The 16,472-nt window shown below is 35.8% G+C and overlaps 1 protein-coding gene across 1 annotated transcript in view; it reads right to left on the bottom strand.

Annotated features, from left to right (window-relative positions):
• The window catches only part of LOC132558038 (E3 ubiquitin-protein ligase LNX-like), an 86,025-nt gene that overhangs the window by 28,410 nt on the left and 41,143 nt on the right, over window positions 1–16,472 (bottom strand). The window lies entirely within an intron of this gene.

The following is a 16,472-nucleotide window of genomic DNA, read 5'->3' as shown; positions in this document are numbered from 1 at the left end:
ACTATGTGTGGAGTCCAAAAACCACGAAACTGTGCTGTTAATTTTCATGTAAACATTATTTCATTATCTCCCTTGAACATAACTTTGAATGCAGTCATGCTCAACAGCATTTATGGTAAACAACTGGTTCTTGTTGTTGTTGAGAAATCTTTTTCAGTTATACGTTTAGATGAATTTTCAGAGATTTTTCTCTTCTAGCTGCGCTTTCTATCATTTTTGTAGAAATTCATTTGCCTTTATATTCCCAATACTTATATATGACAACTAACAGCCTCATATTTGCCAAATAATTGAACTTTTCTGATCAATAACAATCAGTTGTGAACTCTCATTTCCTTAATCAAAATTATTATGAGTACACGATACTAAAATATAAGGAAACCTTCATCCATTTGCTGTCCTTTCATAATATTTGCCTTTGCCCAATATTATATTTGCCCAAAAAACAATGACATGCATTTTTTATTTCAAATGTGAAAAGCTAAATTATGTCAGAATGAATACAGGAAAGCTATGTTATGTTAAGTTGACAACATGAACATCTGGTGAGGCCTTAGTGACAGTTATCAGCATTTCTACATTGACCACATGTGTCTGGCTTTCATTGATAGACAACACTGGGTAGCTAATGTGGTCATTTGCCTTCATTAGAGGTTTGTTTCTGGGACCATCTGATACTGAGAACTTTGGCCTTAGTGAATTCTTTTAGATCCCCAGTGTCACCAGATAGACAGAAAATTCTAACCTACAAACAGGTCAGAGGTTAAGGTTTAAAACCACATCACCACAGATGTCAGAGGTCATACATAAAACAATACATTATCACTGAAAAGATGTCAAAGGTCATCAATACCCAGGGTCATTACAGAAAAAATTGTTTTAGATTTCAAGGCCATGACAAACAAACAGCTACAACATGAGATTACAGAGCAAAAAACACAAATAATAAAAAAAAAAAAAAATCAGAAATATCACAGCTAAGGACGACCTTGGACATAACTGACCAGAATTCTCTGTGGTCACCAATAGCAGGTCCAGAAACCCTTTTGAGGTGATCATATAGTAAAGAGGTGCCCCTGGCAACCATCAGGTCCAAAGGTTCCCTGAAGGCCATCAAATCTAGAGGACACTGAGAGGACCGTCAGATCCAGAGGTCTCTAAAGCATCCATAAAGGCTTCTAGATGACCATTAGATCCATGGATCTCTGAGGTGACCATCATGTCCAGGGATCTCCACTGTAACCATCAGGTCCAGAGGTCACTAAGGTGACTGTCAGGTGCAGAGACCTGCAAGTTGACGATCAGGGCCAGAGGTGTAAACTGAGACAGGAAAAAAGCATTTATAAGAGATACTGTTGGTTGACAACAGCAGAATGTAACCCACAGTCAGAACAAAGGAGGTTATCGGATACAAAGTGTTCTAAAGTGTTTGAGATACTTGACATAATTACAGCATTATATAGAACAATGCCAAAAAGCTTCGAAGAATTCCCTCGTGAAAACGGTTCAAATCTGGACACAGACAAATCAATGATTAATATAAGGAATCTAACACAGTTCTGTATCTGAACTAAGCCCCAACTCCATCTACAATTCTGGTCATGTCGATTGGATGTTAGGCAATGGTTGTAAGTGAGACATGACTGGCAGTCAGACATGTCACAAATAAACCTTTTCTCTTGTTTCCTTTAACAACATACACATTAACCGATTCTCTGGTATCTTATTAACTATAAATCATAATATTTCAATGAAAGAATGTTCATAAAAAACGAATAAAGTTGATTAAAAAGTTTTTTTTATTGAGCATTTAGATCTGAAGGTAATCAATGCTTCATATTGATCAAAAGAGGTAATTCTGTAAGGGTTTCATAAATTCAGGAACCTTACATTCCTAAAAATACTTCAATTTGTCAAACTTCTGATCTGAATGAAGATAAATCTACATCTTTTTTAACACTCCTAATGTTGCTGCTATGACAATATCATGTCTAAAGACAGAGGATGAACAGACAGACAGACCAATTCCTGTTTACATGTTCTCCTAACTTCATTTCGTTTAGAGAAAGGGATGAACAGACAGACAGACCAATTCCTGTTTACATGTTCTCCTAACTTCATTTCCTTTAGAGAAAGGGATGAACAGACAGACAGACCAATTCCTGTTTACATGTTCTCCTAACTTCATTTCCTTTAGAGAAAGGGATGAACAGACAGACAGACCAATTCCAGTTTACTTGTACCCCTAACTTCATTTCCTTTAGAGAAAGGGATGAACAGACAGACAGACCAATTCCAGTTTACATGTACTCCTAACTTCATTTCCTTTAGAGAAAGGGATGAACAGACAGACAGACCAATTCCAGTTTACCCCTACCTTCAAGGATTCTGGTTCCAGGTTTTCTACTACCATCCTAGATCTCATATGAAGGGAAAAACAGACGACCTGATTAAAGTTTTCCCTACACCCTTCCATTTCTCATACAACGTGACTAATAGACAGAAAACCCAAATCAAGTTTTCCACTTCAGACAGAGACAAGCTGATTACAGTTTACCTCCACCATTGCAGTCTTTAGATTAGGGGATGAACAGACAACTTGATTCAAGTTATCTCTTACACTCCAAATTCTCATGCAAAGCGACAAACAGACAGACAAGCTGCATGATTAGTTTACTACCACCTTCCCAGTCTTTAGATAGAGGATGAACAGACACCAAATTCTAGCTGACTTCCGACTTCCCAGTCTTTAGAAAGAGGATGAACAGACACCAAATTCTAGCTGACTTCCGACTTCCCAGTCTTTAGAAAGAGGATGAACAGACACCAAATTCCAATTTACTACCACCTTTCCAGTTTAAATCGAGGATGAACAGACACCAAATTCTAGTTGATTTCCACCTTCCCAGTCTTTAGAAAGAGAATGAACAGACACCAAATTCTAGTTTACTACCACCTTCCCAGTCTTTAGATAGAGGATGAACAGACACCCAATTCTAGTTTACTACCACCTTCCCAGTCTTTAGATAGAGGATGAACAGACACCAAATTCCAATTTACTGCCACCTTCCCAGTCTTTAGATAGAGGATGAACAGACACCCAATTCTAGTTTACTACCACCTTCCCAGTCTTTAGATAGCTTAGCGCTTTATGTGCAATTACAGCTGAAGCAGTCCGTCTATTGACAACAGAGAGCTATATTTAACAACAGCATTGTCAGCAAGAGTAAAACCTGATAGAAAAAGACATAATTCTTAATTAAATTGATAAAATCTCTCCAAATCTGTCTTCATTAGACACAGTAGCTATACAGTATCTGTAAAATATTTTCATAACAATCCATGGCTACATCTAATGAAGGAAAACAGCTACACCTCGGATGTATTGAGTAAAAGACCTGGAGTGCCGTAACAAAGGCATGAATCTGTAACTAAAACCCAACAGGCATTAATCGGTATTTGGTCTTGATGACTGATAGAGAAAAGTAAAGCTATGATATATGTACGTTAGGTTTAGAAATACTATGTATAGTGTACACACATGTTGGCCTGAACAATTTTGTCATGTATATTGTTCAATGTATAAGCAAGGAATACAAGATATTGTATTTATGTTTTGGTACCTGTAAATTGCAATTAAAGGAATCTTAGTTTAACACAATATTTTTAAGCAAAAAATAAAAAGACCACTAAAATATGTACATTTACAGTATGTCATCAATATACAGGTCTTCATTAAAAAGTAAGTACATTTGTACCTAAACACTGGGACAGCAGTGAGCTGTATAAACAAATAATGTTAAATTTTATTTGTTTTTGTGGGATTCCAATTTTCTAAAATATACAGTTTCATTGGCACTTAATTTCGAGGATAAATCTTCCTCACCAGATACACTAGTACTACAACCCATGTCAAAGTTTTATTGGTTGAATTTTAGGAGTACATGTGAATTTGTGGATTCAGAGTACCCACGAATTCAATGAAAATGAATCCCACGCAAAAATTTATGATTTTACAGTATAAAGAGAATATAACATCATAAGCCTTTAGGCATGTGACATACCAAATTACTTCACAAGTTGAATAAATTTGATATTTCATTGACATGAGTTGAAGATTCTCTTTATCATATAACCTGTATTTCTGAAAAAATAAGCAAAAATTCTCAAATTCATTTCCCTTTAAGACAGGCAGGCTTATTTTGACTTGGATGTTTATGTTTACAATCATGTTATGTCTTCAAGACGCGATTTATTGATGACAACAGAATAGTGTTATTACACACGTGTTATGATATCTAAGACATGGTATATGACACATGATACCAGCCAGCAGTATTATAATAGATTTTGCTCTGAAGGCTGTCTGTATCACTGTAGTGACATCTGGAGGACGTAATGTATTGGTCAATATGTCCAACAGATGTCAGGTTCCTTGTCTAAAAATAGCATTTATATGCAAAAGTCCGAGAAAACATCACAGAGAATTGATTCTATTCCTCCTTGACCATTCCGTATTAAGGCTGATTTGACATGTAAATATAATATATCTTCCCAAACAGACATTACAATGCAGAATTTCACTAGGAATTCCACACACTGTCAAAAGAAATTAGCTCCAATGGTTCCAGAACAAGAACTTAAATAGATCAACTTAAGGGTTAGCTTGTCTGGTCTGTAAAAAAAGTGTGACTGTATCAGGGTACTTGTTACCAGGAGAGTGAATTGTTTGTTTTGGTTAAAGTACATGGTGTTACTTAATTATCTGTTTGACAATGGTGGCTAGAAGTGTTTGACACTAAGGTACCTGTGTGAATGGCAAGATGTGTCTGACACTCAGGTCTCTGTGTTAGTTGCTAGATGTGTCTACCACACAGGTCCCTGTGTTAGTGGGATAAATGTATCTGACACTCAGGTCCCTGTGTTAGTGGCTAGATGTGTCTGACACTCAGATCCCTGTGTTATTGGCTAGATGTGTCTGACACTCAGGTGCCTGTGTTAGTGGCTAGATGTGTCTGCCACTCAGGTGCCTGTGTTAGTGGCTAGATGTGTCTGACACTCAGATCCCTGTGTTAGTGGCTAGATGTGTCTGACACTCAGATCCCTGTGTTATTGGCTAGATGTGTCTGACACTCAGGTGCCTGTGTTAGTGGCTAGATGTGTCTGACACTCAGATCCCTATGGTAGTGGCTAGATGTGTCTGACACTCAGGTGCCTGTGTTAGTGGCTAGATGTGTCTGACACTCAGATCCCTGTGTTAGTGGCTAGATGTGTCTGACACTCAGATCCCTGTGTTATTGGCTAGATGTGTCTGCCACTCAGGTGCCTGTGTTAGTGGCTAAAAGTGGAAGTTCCTATAAATGTCTGACATTCAGGTTCCTGTGATAGGTTCTATGATGTTTATGGTCTGTCAGAAACCCAGGAAGAAATATTTGCTACAACATAAGGAATTTTATAGTTGCAGGGTTATAGAGAACTTAAATTAGAGGCCTAGAGATTTTACTGTTGGTCTGGGACCTCTCAGGGATTCTGCTGCTAGGGATCAGACAGCTTGGTAGTCACAAAGGGACATGCTGATAATGAGAACAAACACAAATATTTATCAGTAAGCTTGTAAAAGCTAAACTCCAGGCTTGAGGTATATTACAGTCCTAATTACATTTCAAACAATATAAATTTGTTGTCCATTTATTGATGCTGTTGGATGATGGTGACTGGCGTCTGGGGCTTTTGTAGTCTACGCATCGCAGCCTTCATCATAAAACTTTAGCAGACATGTAGATATTCTCCATGTTAACACATCAACACAAACATGGGCATGCTACAACTTAAAAGAAGAGGTCCAAGAGCAAATTGACTAAAATGACTTTTTTCTATTTTTCTGAAACTCACTCCAGCAAATTAAGCTGCAAGCAAAATATATATGTATACAATTATTTCTAATTATATTAGATTAAACAGGTTAAGGCCATTTATTTGAAACAAAGTTGATTAAACCCCTTCAGTATTGTAGCTGCTGATTTGACCTTAAGCTTTTAGTTTTATATGAGACATGCTTTGAAGTTTGCGAGGTAATTTATCTATAGACCTTTAAGGACAGCATGCACCTAAGATACATTAGATGACCACTTGTGACCTTGACAATTCTGAAGGTCAATCAGTACCCAAGTTAAATCAAATGATAATGCACCAGTGACCTTGACAATCCTGAAGGTCAGTACATGTACCTAAGCAGTGCTGGTTAGTAAAACTTGATCATGAAATGATAAAACCTGCCAAGAAAGAAGTGAATTATTGATGTCAGTTTGGAGAGATAGCTCAATTTACTGGTGGTCATAGTACAAGCTACCTCATCTCCCTAGCCATAACTTGTCATAACCATTGAAAATAAAATCACCACTTCTCTATAACAAAGAAACTCTTGGGTTCTACTGAAATGAGTTCTCCTTATCAACATGAGAATGGCTTTATTGAGGTTGACAGGTCCTCAAGTTGTGTAATTTGGAAGCATATTAAACCATTTTTTTGATGAGGAGTGAAACTAATGATGTGGAGGAAACACTAATGATGACCAGGGAATACTAATGATGACCAGGAAACATTAATGACCAGTAAACACTTATCATGACTAGGAAACACTGATAATGACCAGGAAACACTGATGATGACCAGGAAACACTGATGATGACCAGGAACCACTAATGATGATCAGGGAACACGAATGATGACCAGGAAACACTGATGATGACCAGGAAACAATAATGATGATCAGGAAACATTAATGATGACCAGGAAACACTAATGATGACCAGGAAACACTAATGATGACCAGGAAACACTAATGATGAGGAGAAAAAACCAATGTTAATGAAGCATCATTAATGCTGATTGGGAACACTAATGATAATGAATAAGCACTTATGCTGATGAAGGAACATTAACGATGATAGGAACACTAATGATGAGGGAACATTAACGATGATAGGATCACTAATGATGAGGGACCATTACTGATGATGAAGGAACACAAAATATGTGGATGCCAGTAATAGTGACAATGTACCTGGCCATACTGTGATTGTAATTACCACATACTGTCCAGGTGATGATTGAGGCTGGCAGAGCTGGAAACAGTTTTATTTAAATATTCCTAATAAATTCTGCCATGGAAATCAATGTGGAAGTCTTTGAAGTAAAATATTTCAGATTCAGTAACATTTATTTTTTATCTAATAAAAAGTTGTGGTTCTCTTGTTAAAACTCACTTTACTTCACAATGACAAAAATAACAAGCATTTTGTTGTTTTTTTTACGAAAATTAATGGCAAACAAATGAAACTGGAACATAAGCACTTTTCCTAATACATGTAAAATTCCTTGTTACAGGTGTAGAGTTTCACTTACTTTTAGACAAATCCAAGTTAATAATACGGTGGTGTTAAATTATTTTCATTCTAAATGTATTTAAAATCTAGAAAACTAGGTTTGAGTAATTTTTCCTTCCTTTCCTTATCGGCTTTATCATAATGGATTACAAAATTTGTAAATACTGCAATAACTCAAGTCCAGAACCCCCAACCTATAATAATCTATCTCACAGTGTTTCCTTCTCACTGACAAAGAAAATACTGACATGACAAATTAGGGGAAAATATGAACGAAAGATAGATTTACACACATAATCATTAAAAAGCACAAGCAGAATCGGACCAGGTGTTTCAGTAGGTTAAGGATCTTCTGCTTCAGTGACATTGTCCTTAAATACTGTCACAAACAGCACACAAAATTTCTAGAATTCTGACACCAAATTATTTCTTCCTGGAGAAGAAATTGCATAATTTCCAAGTTGTCTGTTAAAAAATTTTTTTTTCTACAAGTAAAAACTTGATCATGGTTGCAAATGATTGGAGAATGTTCTCATGACCTAAAAATATTTTTGTTCATTAAAAAGATTTTGACAGCCGCTAACTGCAGGACTCTAATATTATCTGTGTTACGGTAATAATCACATAATTCAGCTATCGCCAACATCTTTTTAAATAAGGACATGAAACAGTAACATAAATTCAAATTATTCAGATCAATTCTCCTGCAATAATGAGGAACAGGCCATGAGGATCAAAGGCACAATGCCTCAAGGCATGATTGTAATTACTTCCAACTTCATAATGGGAAAACAGCATTCAATGTCCTGCCTCGAGTTGTGCACAGGTAGGATCTATACCTTCTTGTGCAACTGGCCGTATCGAGATACACAAATATACACACATTGACTACAATGAGTAAACAATTATAATTATTATCAAATTATGAAAACCATATCTCTCCCATCCCTGTGGAATGTCTCCGAGCAAACAATACTTCCTGTGTCGTATTGGTGATTTCAAATTACAGCCAATATTGGTAGTTTTCCAGTAGCCAAAGCCATTAACAGAACAAATGTGAAGCAGAGGATCAAATTCCTGGTAAAATCTTGTGGGACTTTGGATATATTCAGCATCATTAAGAAGGTTTTTGGAGCCAGAGAAGGTTGATTTGTGACACACAAATCCAACAGATCATCAAGTTACATGTTTTCTATATTGATAATCAACGGTATTAAATGTATGATGGCAAGTTTCTCAGACCACCTTCATGACTTACAAGTTACATATGTTGAGACATATTGCATAAGATGTCAACATATTCAAACAATATGTCAACATAATCCAACAGTATGTCAACATAGTCCAACAGTATGTCAACATAATCCAACAGTATGTCAACATAATCCAACAACATGTCAACATAATCCAACATAATGTCAACATAATCCAACAGTATGTCAACATAATCCAACCATATGTCAATATAATACAATGTCAACATAATCCAATATATCAACAGTATGTCAACATAATCCAACATAATGTCAACATAGTCCAACATTATGTCAACATAATCCAACAATGTCAACATAATCCAACAGTATGTCAACATAATCCAACAATATGTCAACATAATCCAACCATATGTCAATATAATACAATGTCAACATAATCCAATATATCAACATAATCCAACATAATGTCAACATAATCCAACAGTATGTCAACATAATCCAACAATATGTCAATCAAACAATATGTCAACATAATCCAACAGTATGTCAACATAATCCAACAGTATGTCAACATAATCCAACAATATGTCAACATAATCCAACAATATGTCAACATAGTCCAACAATATGTCAACATAGTCCAACAGTATGTCAACATAATCCAATATATCAACATAATCCAACATAATGTCAACATAATCCAACAGTATGTCAACATAATCCAACAGTATGTCAACATAATCCAACAGTATGTCAACATAATCCAACAGTATGTCAACATAAATTACAAACATGGTCAACATAAATCACACATTATGTCAACATATATCACATTTGCTATGAAAATTATCTTTCAAGAAAGTGTGGCTTTTTAAATTGTGTTGTTGTTTAGATTTGACATGGACTTGCCACTTATATTACTTAATATAAACCAGTGATACACTAGATTATTGTAACCTTTGTTGACCAGTCTAGCATAACACAATGCTTATAAGCCTCAAGTCTGGTTTTCGTAAACAATGACAATGTAAGTGGTAATTTTATGTCAAATCCAAGCAATGACACAATAATAAGCCTATTTCCTATCTACAAGATAATTATCCTGGCAAATGTGATAATAAGTTAACATATGATCAGATTGTGTCTACCTCTGCACAAAGTACGTCTACCAGTTCCATCTTTTCAAAATTATCTTGATATGTGTAGTAACTTGTAAGTTGTATGTGGATGGCAGAAATATGCTACCAAATGCAGTTTAAATTTCTCTATAGAAATGCTAATTAAGTGTTACTGTTGCCATGACAATTTTTTGCAGTCTTAACTACAGACTGAAGCAAAAAGTATATCATCACAACAAAAGCCATGATATGAACCATTTATTTTGGTACATTTATTTTTCAAGTAATATGTTTTTTTATAATTTTTTCATGTCTTCAAAAAAAGCAAAAAAAAATTTTTAAAAACTCAAAAAAAGAAAAAATTATGATAGTCTTAAAATGGTAGTTCAAAAACCTTAATAAAGAACAGGTTGATTTGCACTGTTTAAATCTTTCTCAACAATTCAAAATCAATAATAAATTTCTAAAGTATGTTCAATCAGTATACTTGATTTAAAAAAATCAATTTTCCCACAGCCTGGGTATACATGTCTACATTCTATGTTTCCTGAGTATACATGTCTACAGTCTATGTTTCCTGGGTATACATGTGTACAGTCTATGTTTCCTGGGTATACATGTCTACAGTCTATGTTTCCTGGGTAACATGTATACAGTCTATGTTTCCTGGGTAACATGTATACAGTCTATGTTTCCTGGGTAACATGTATACAGTCTATGTTTCCTGGGTAACATGTATACAGTCTATGTTTCCTGGGTATACATGTGTACAGTCTATGTTTCCTGGGTATACATGTGTACAGTCTATGTTTCCTGGGTATACATGTGCACAGTCTATGTTTCCTGGGTATACATGTGTACAGTCTATGTTTCCTGGGTAAACATGTGTACAGTCTATGTTTCCTGGGTATACATGTGTACAGTCTATGTTTCCTGGGTATACATGTATACAGTCTATGTTTCCTGGGTATACATGTGTACAGTCTATGTTTCCTGGGTATACATGTGTACAGTCTATGTTTCCTGGGTATACATGTCTACAGTCTATGTTTCCTGGGTAACATGTGTACAGTCTATGTTTCCTGGGTATACATGTGTACAGTCAATGTTTCCTGGGTATACATGTGTACAGTCTATGTTTCCTGGGTATACATGTGTACAGTCTATGTTTCCTGGGTATACATGTGTACAGTCTATGTTTCCTGGGTATACATGTGTACAGTCTGTTTCCTGGGTATACATGTGTACAGTCTATGTTTCCTGGGTATACATGTGTACAGTCTATGTTTCCTGGGTATACATGTGTACAGTCTATGTTTCCTGGGTATACATGTGTACAGTCTATGTTTCCTGGGTATACATGTGTACAGTCTATGTTTCCTGGGTATACATGTGTACAGTCTATGTTTCCTGGGTATACATGTGTACAGTCTATGTTTCCTGGGTATACATGTGTACAGTCTATGTTTCCTGGGTATACAGACTATGTTTCCTGGGTATACATATGTACAGTCTATGTTTCCTGGGTATACATGTGTACAGTCTATGTTTCCTGGGTATACATGTGTACAGTCTATGTTTCCTGGGTATACATGTGTACAGTCTATGTTTCCTGGGTATACATGTGTACAGTCTATGTTTCCTGGGTATACATGTGTACAGTCTATGTTTCCTGGGTATACATGTGTACAGTCTATGTTTCCTGGGTATACATGTGTACAGTCTATGTTTCCTGGGTATACATGTGTACAGTCTATGTTTCCTGGGTATACATGTGTACAGTCTATGTTTCCTGGGTATACATGTCTACAGTCTATGTTTCCTGGGTATACATGTGTACAGTCTATGTTTCCTGGGTATACATGTGTACAGTCTATGTTTCCTGGGTATACATGTGTACAGACTACGTTTCCTGGGTATACATGTCTACAGTCTATGTTTCCTGGGTATACATGTGTACAGTCTATGTTTCCTGGGTATACATGTGTACAGTCTATGTTTCCTGGGTATACATGTGTACAGTCTATGTTTCCTGGGTATACATGTGTACAGTCTATGTTTCCTGGGTATACATGTGTACAGTCTATGTTTCCTGGGTATACATGTGTACAGTCTATGTTTCCTGGGTATACATGTGTACAGTCTATGTTTCCTGGGTATACATGTATACAGTCTATGTTTCCTGGGTATACATGTGTACAGTCTACGTTACCTGGGTATACATGTGTACAGACTACGTTTCCTGGGTATACATGTATACAGACTATGTTTCCTGGGTATACATGTCTATGTTTCCTGGGTATACATGTGTACAGTCTATGTTTCCTGGGTATACATGTGTACAGTCTATGTTTCCTGGGTATACATGTGTACAGTCTATGTTTCCTGGGTATACATGTGTACAGTCTATGTTTCCTGGGTATACATGTGTACAGTCTATGTTTCCTGGGTATACATGTGTACAGTCTATGTTTCCTGGGTATACATGTGTACAGTCTATGTTTCCTGGGTATACATGTGTACAGTCTATGTTTCCTGGGTATACATGTGTACAGTCTATGTTTCCTGGGTATACATGTGTACAGTCTATGTTTCCTGGGTATACATGTGTACAGTCTATGTTTCCTGGGTATACATGTGTACAGTCTATGTTTCCTGGGTATACATGTGTACAGTCTATGTTTCCTGGGTATACATGTGTACAGTCTATGTTTCCTAGGTATACAGTCTATGTTTCCTGGATATACATGTCTACAGTCTATGCTTCCTGGGTATACAGACTATGTTTCCTGGGTATATATGTATACAGTCTATGTTTCCTGGGTATACATGTATACAGTCTATGTTTCCTGGGTATACATGTCTACAGTCTATGTTTCCTGGGTATACATGTCTACAGTCTATGTTTCCTGGGTATGCATGTATACAGTCTATGTTTCCTGGTTATATTAGTATCCAGTCTAATTTTTTGATTACATGCTGTGTATATTCAGTCCATATATCCTTCAACATTATTCAGCTTCAATCTAAATTATAAAACAACACAATTTGTTTTTATTTTGCCACATTTTGAAGGACTGTAGATGCTCGACAGACAAAGACCTTTCAGAAGCCAGAAAATCATGAAGGACAATGTCATGGAGACATTTAAAACAGCAGCAATTCTCAAAGTAAGGACGACAGAACACACAAATTTTGACCTAATAAATGCAACTCATCTTGTGAAACAAGGAGTAAATTAAGAACATGACACAACTCCAACCAATAAAGTAATACACCATTTGGAGCAACACTTCATAATGGCCTATAGTTACATTTATTTATGTCGTTTTAAAATAATAATGCACAATTTTGGTGGCAGATGTTGGCAACTAACCATATTGACATTTGAAAAGAAAAAAAATCGGGAAATTCACTGTAAAATCATTGTTATATGGTTTTGAAATCCCAAGGGCTACTCTCACTCGGTAAAGTGTGATTGATATCTAGTCCAATTATAAGTAAAGAATGTTGACGTAAAAAAAAAAAAAAAAACTTGTGATATGTTAGGAGAGGCGACGTAAAAAATCATTACAATAACAAGACATAGCAGCTGAACATGACAGCTGTAAATAACACTGCCAGTGGCAAAAGTTCTTTTTAAACCAATTATACCACGCAAATAAAAATTCCAGGTGCTAGTCACTTCAAGGCAATTAACAGTATGATGGAAACAAATTCTCATACCACAGGCATAAAAAATTCTATTTTACTAATGATTCATATATCTCTAATAAACAATTGTAGTTTGACTAGCTTTGATCTCATCAGCTGTGTCTTCTAAAATGTCACAGGACGAATAATCACCAATAATATACCTTCTCCCTTCATCAACTAATACTTTTATACTTAATGATACATGTTAATATTCTAATGAACACATATAAATTTGGCTCTTTTGATATCATTATCCAGTAAAATCTTGTTAAACTGCAACCATTTACCAAATTAAACCTTGTTATACTGCCAATATTGGCCAAGAACAACCTTGTTATCTGCCACCATCGGCCCAATAAAACCTTGTTAAACTGCCACCATCTGCCCAGTAAAACCTTGTTAAACTTCCACCATCGGCCCAGTAAAACCTTAATATACTGCCACCATCAGTCCAGTAAAGTCTTGTTAAACTGCCACCATCGGGCCAATAAAACCTTGTTAAACTGCCACCATCAGTCTAGTAAAGTCTTGTTAAACTGCCACCAATGACCGAGTAAAATCTTGTTATGCTGTCACCATTGGCCTATTTTAATCATGTTAAACTGCCAACATTAGCCCAGTAACATCCTTTTATACTACCAAATTCAGCCCAGTGAAATCTTGTTATACTGCCAAATTGGCCCGGTAAAGTCTTACTATACTGTCAATTTTTGCCACTATTATATAGTAAAACCTTGTTAAACTGTCATCATTATATAATAAAACCATGTTATACTGTCATCTTTATATAGTAAAACCTTATTATACTGTCACGATTATACAGTAAAACCTTGTTGTACTGTCACCATTATACAGTAAAACCTTGTTATACTGTCACCATTATACAGCAAAACATTATTATTCTGTCCACATTTGTCACAGGAAACCTTGTTTTCCTGTCAATGTTAGAGAAAAAATCTTGTGTTACTGGCAATGTTAGGAAAAACCTTGTTATATTGCCACTGTTAGACAGTAAAACAGTGACTTACCACTATGCCACAGTAATAGGTTTTCTACCTTGTTATTTATCAGTAAATCCTCCTTTTACTGCCACCATTTGCCCTATAAATTTTGTTATCATTAAAGTACAACCCATACCTTTCGACTGTATATCTCTTTGTCATGGAATGCTTGTATTCTGACAGCCTGTCTAATCCGACCATTATATTATTTTACATGTCAGATTACACAAGAATCAATGAGCATTTTACTTTAAAAATTGACCATGATTTCAAAACACTTGTACTGCAAACTGTTTAAGAATGAAAAATCGACACGACACAATGGATTGTAACACACAACACTAGATGTATCCCAGGTTTTCATCATTAACAATAAACTGTTATTATAGTGCTACTATCATTGATCAAGTATTTGCTGTGGTAACTGTTTACTTCAGTGCCTCAGTGGCACATGTCAGTACTTATCTCAGAGAGGTTACATAAACCTGATTCATCAACACAGTCACTGTAAAATAACTGGAAACAAGTCGCAATCATTTTAAACTATTTATATCAAAAAATTTGAATCTAATGTTCAGAAATACATTGATTTTCCATTTTGCATATAAAACTGATTTTGGCATGAAATAAATGACATGTCACTATTTAAATAATTGATTTAGATCCCTTGTCAACAATTGTTTCAACATGATGATCAAGGTACATGCAGTAAAAAGTTACTGTGACATTTTCAGACAGGTAAAGCATGCTTATAATTATTCTGTTCTTCTATGACAGGTAAAACGAAGTCCGAAGATTTCCATCTCCGACAGGTAAAACAAACTCAAAAGATGTCCATTTATGAAAGGTAAAACAACCTCATCAGTTGTCCATCGATATCAGGCACATTAATGTCACCTGATCAAAAAAAAAAAAAAAAACCCTTAATGTGATTTTTATCTAACCTAACGATTTTTTTTTTCAAAAAAATTTATTCATGGATGAAGTATCTGTTCGACCCAAATGACATTATATGATATGTTCTTTGACGAACAGGTAAATAAATATGTCATAACGAGTTAATGACAGGCCAAACATCCTAAAGAACTGAAAGACTTAGTATGGTCATTAGAGACCTATTGACTTACCTGAAGGGGGATAGGACTAGACTGGTATCCTCCTGAAGGACAGAGCTGTCCATATTACAGGAAGCTGTCAAAGTTTTCATCAAGATTATTCCAAAAATTCCATATCAAAAGGCACATACATCCACATACAACTTTTCCACTTTCCAGATGTTGACTTGTAATCAAGCAAAAAAATATTTAATACTCCATATAATTGGCCCCAATTACTTGGCCATCATGCAGAATGCTGTACTACATCACTAAAGAAGTATTGAAAACTCCAGAAGTCTGCTCCCTCACACACAGGTTGTATCGGCTAATCCCCCCATCTCCCTGCTATAGTGAGTGGTGTATGCGGCTGGCAGCACATAAAACATCCACTATATATGTATATGACTCTCCATTGATTTAGTTACTTATTTCTCGTCTTTATGAGCTATTACCTGCCGTGCTCATCACCTCATTTTTCTCCTCCATCAAAAACTCTGACAAGCGAAAATTAACACAAAATAAATATTTCACAAAAATTTTGTATGAGGTGATTACATGAACTAAAATCACACCAGCGATCCATTATCTGCTCATCAGTTGACATATTATTAACCTTTGTAACACACCGCTACATGTAGCACAGGTAATTACTAGTTCACCCCTTAGAGCCACACTGGCCTGAGAGACACTGGGATCTGTTACCTTGTACATCTTCAACAACCTACACAAATCTGTTATGTCCCATCTCTCAGCTGAAACCATACCTGTTGCCTTTAACACAGAAAGAGCTTCATCGTGGACTGTTCTCATTTGTAACACAGACTATTTAATCTGATTCTATCTTTTGAAATTGAGTGTGTTAAAGAGGATTACAACATCTGCGATTGCACGGCTTGGTATAAGTCTTTTAATACTATGATCAGTAGGAGATATTTGGCATGAAATGACCATTACCAGT

The sequence above is a fragment of the Ylistrum balloti genome, unplaced genomic scaffold (assembly GCF_031769215.1).
Source record: "Ylistrum balloti isolate Yb309-2 unplaced genomic scaffold, AGI_CSIRO_Ybal_v1 Utg370746, whole genome shotgun sequence".
In the NCBI taxonomy this organism is placed as follows: Eukaryota; Metazoa; Mollusca; class Bivalvia; order Pectinida; family Pectinidae; genus Ylistrum; species Ylistrum balloti.
The sequence above is the reverse complement of the archived record's forward strand: the minus strand, read 5'-3'. Positions and strand labels throughout refer to the sequence as shown.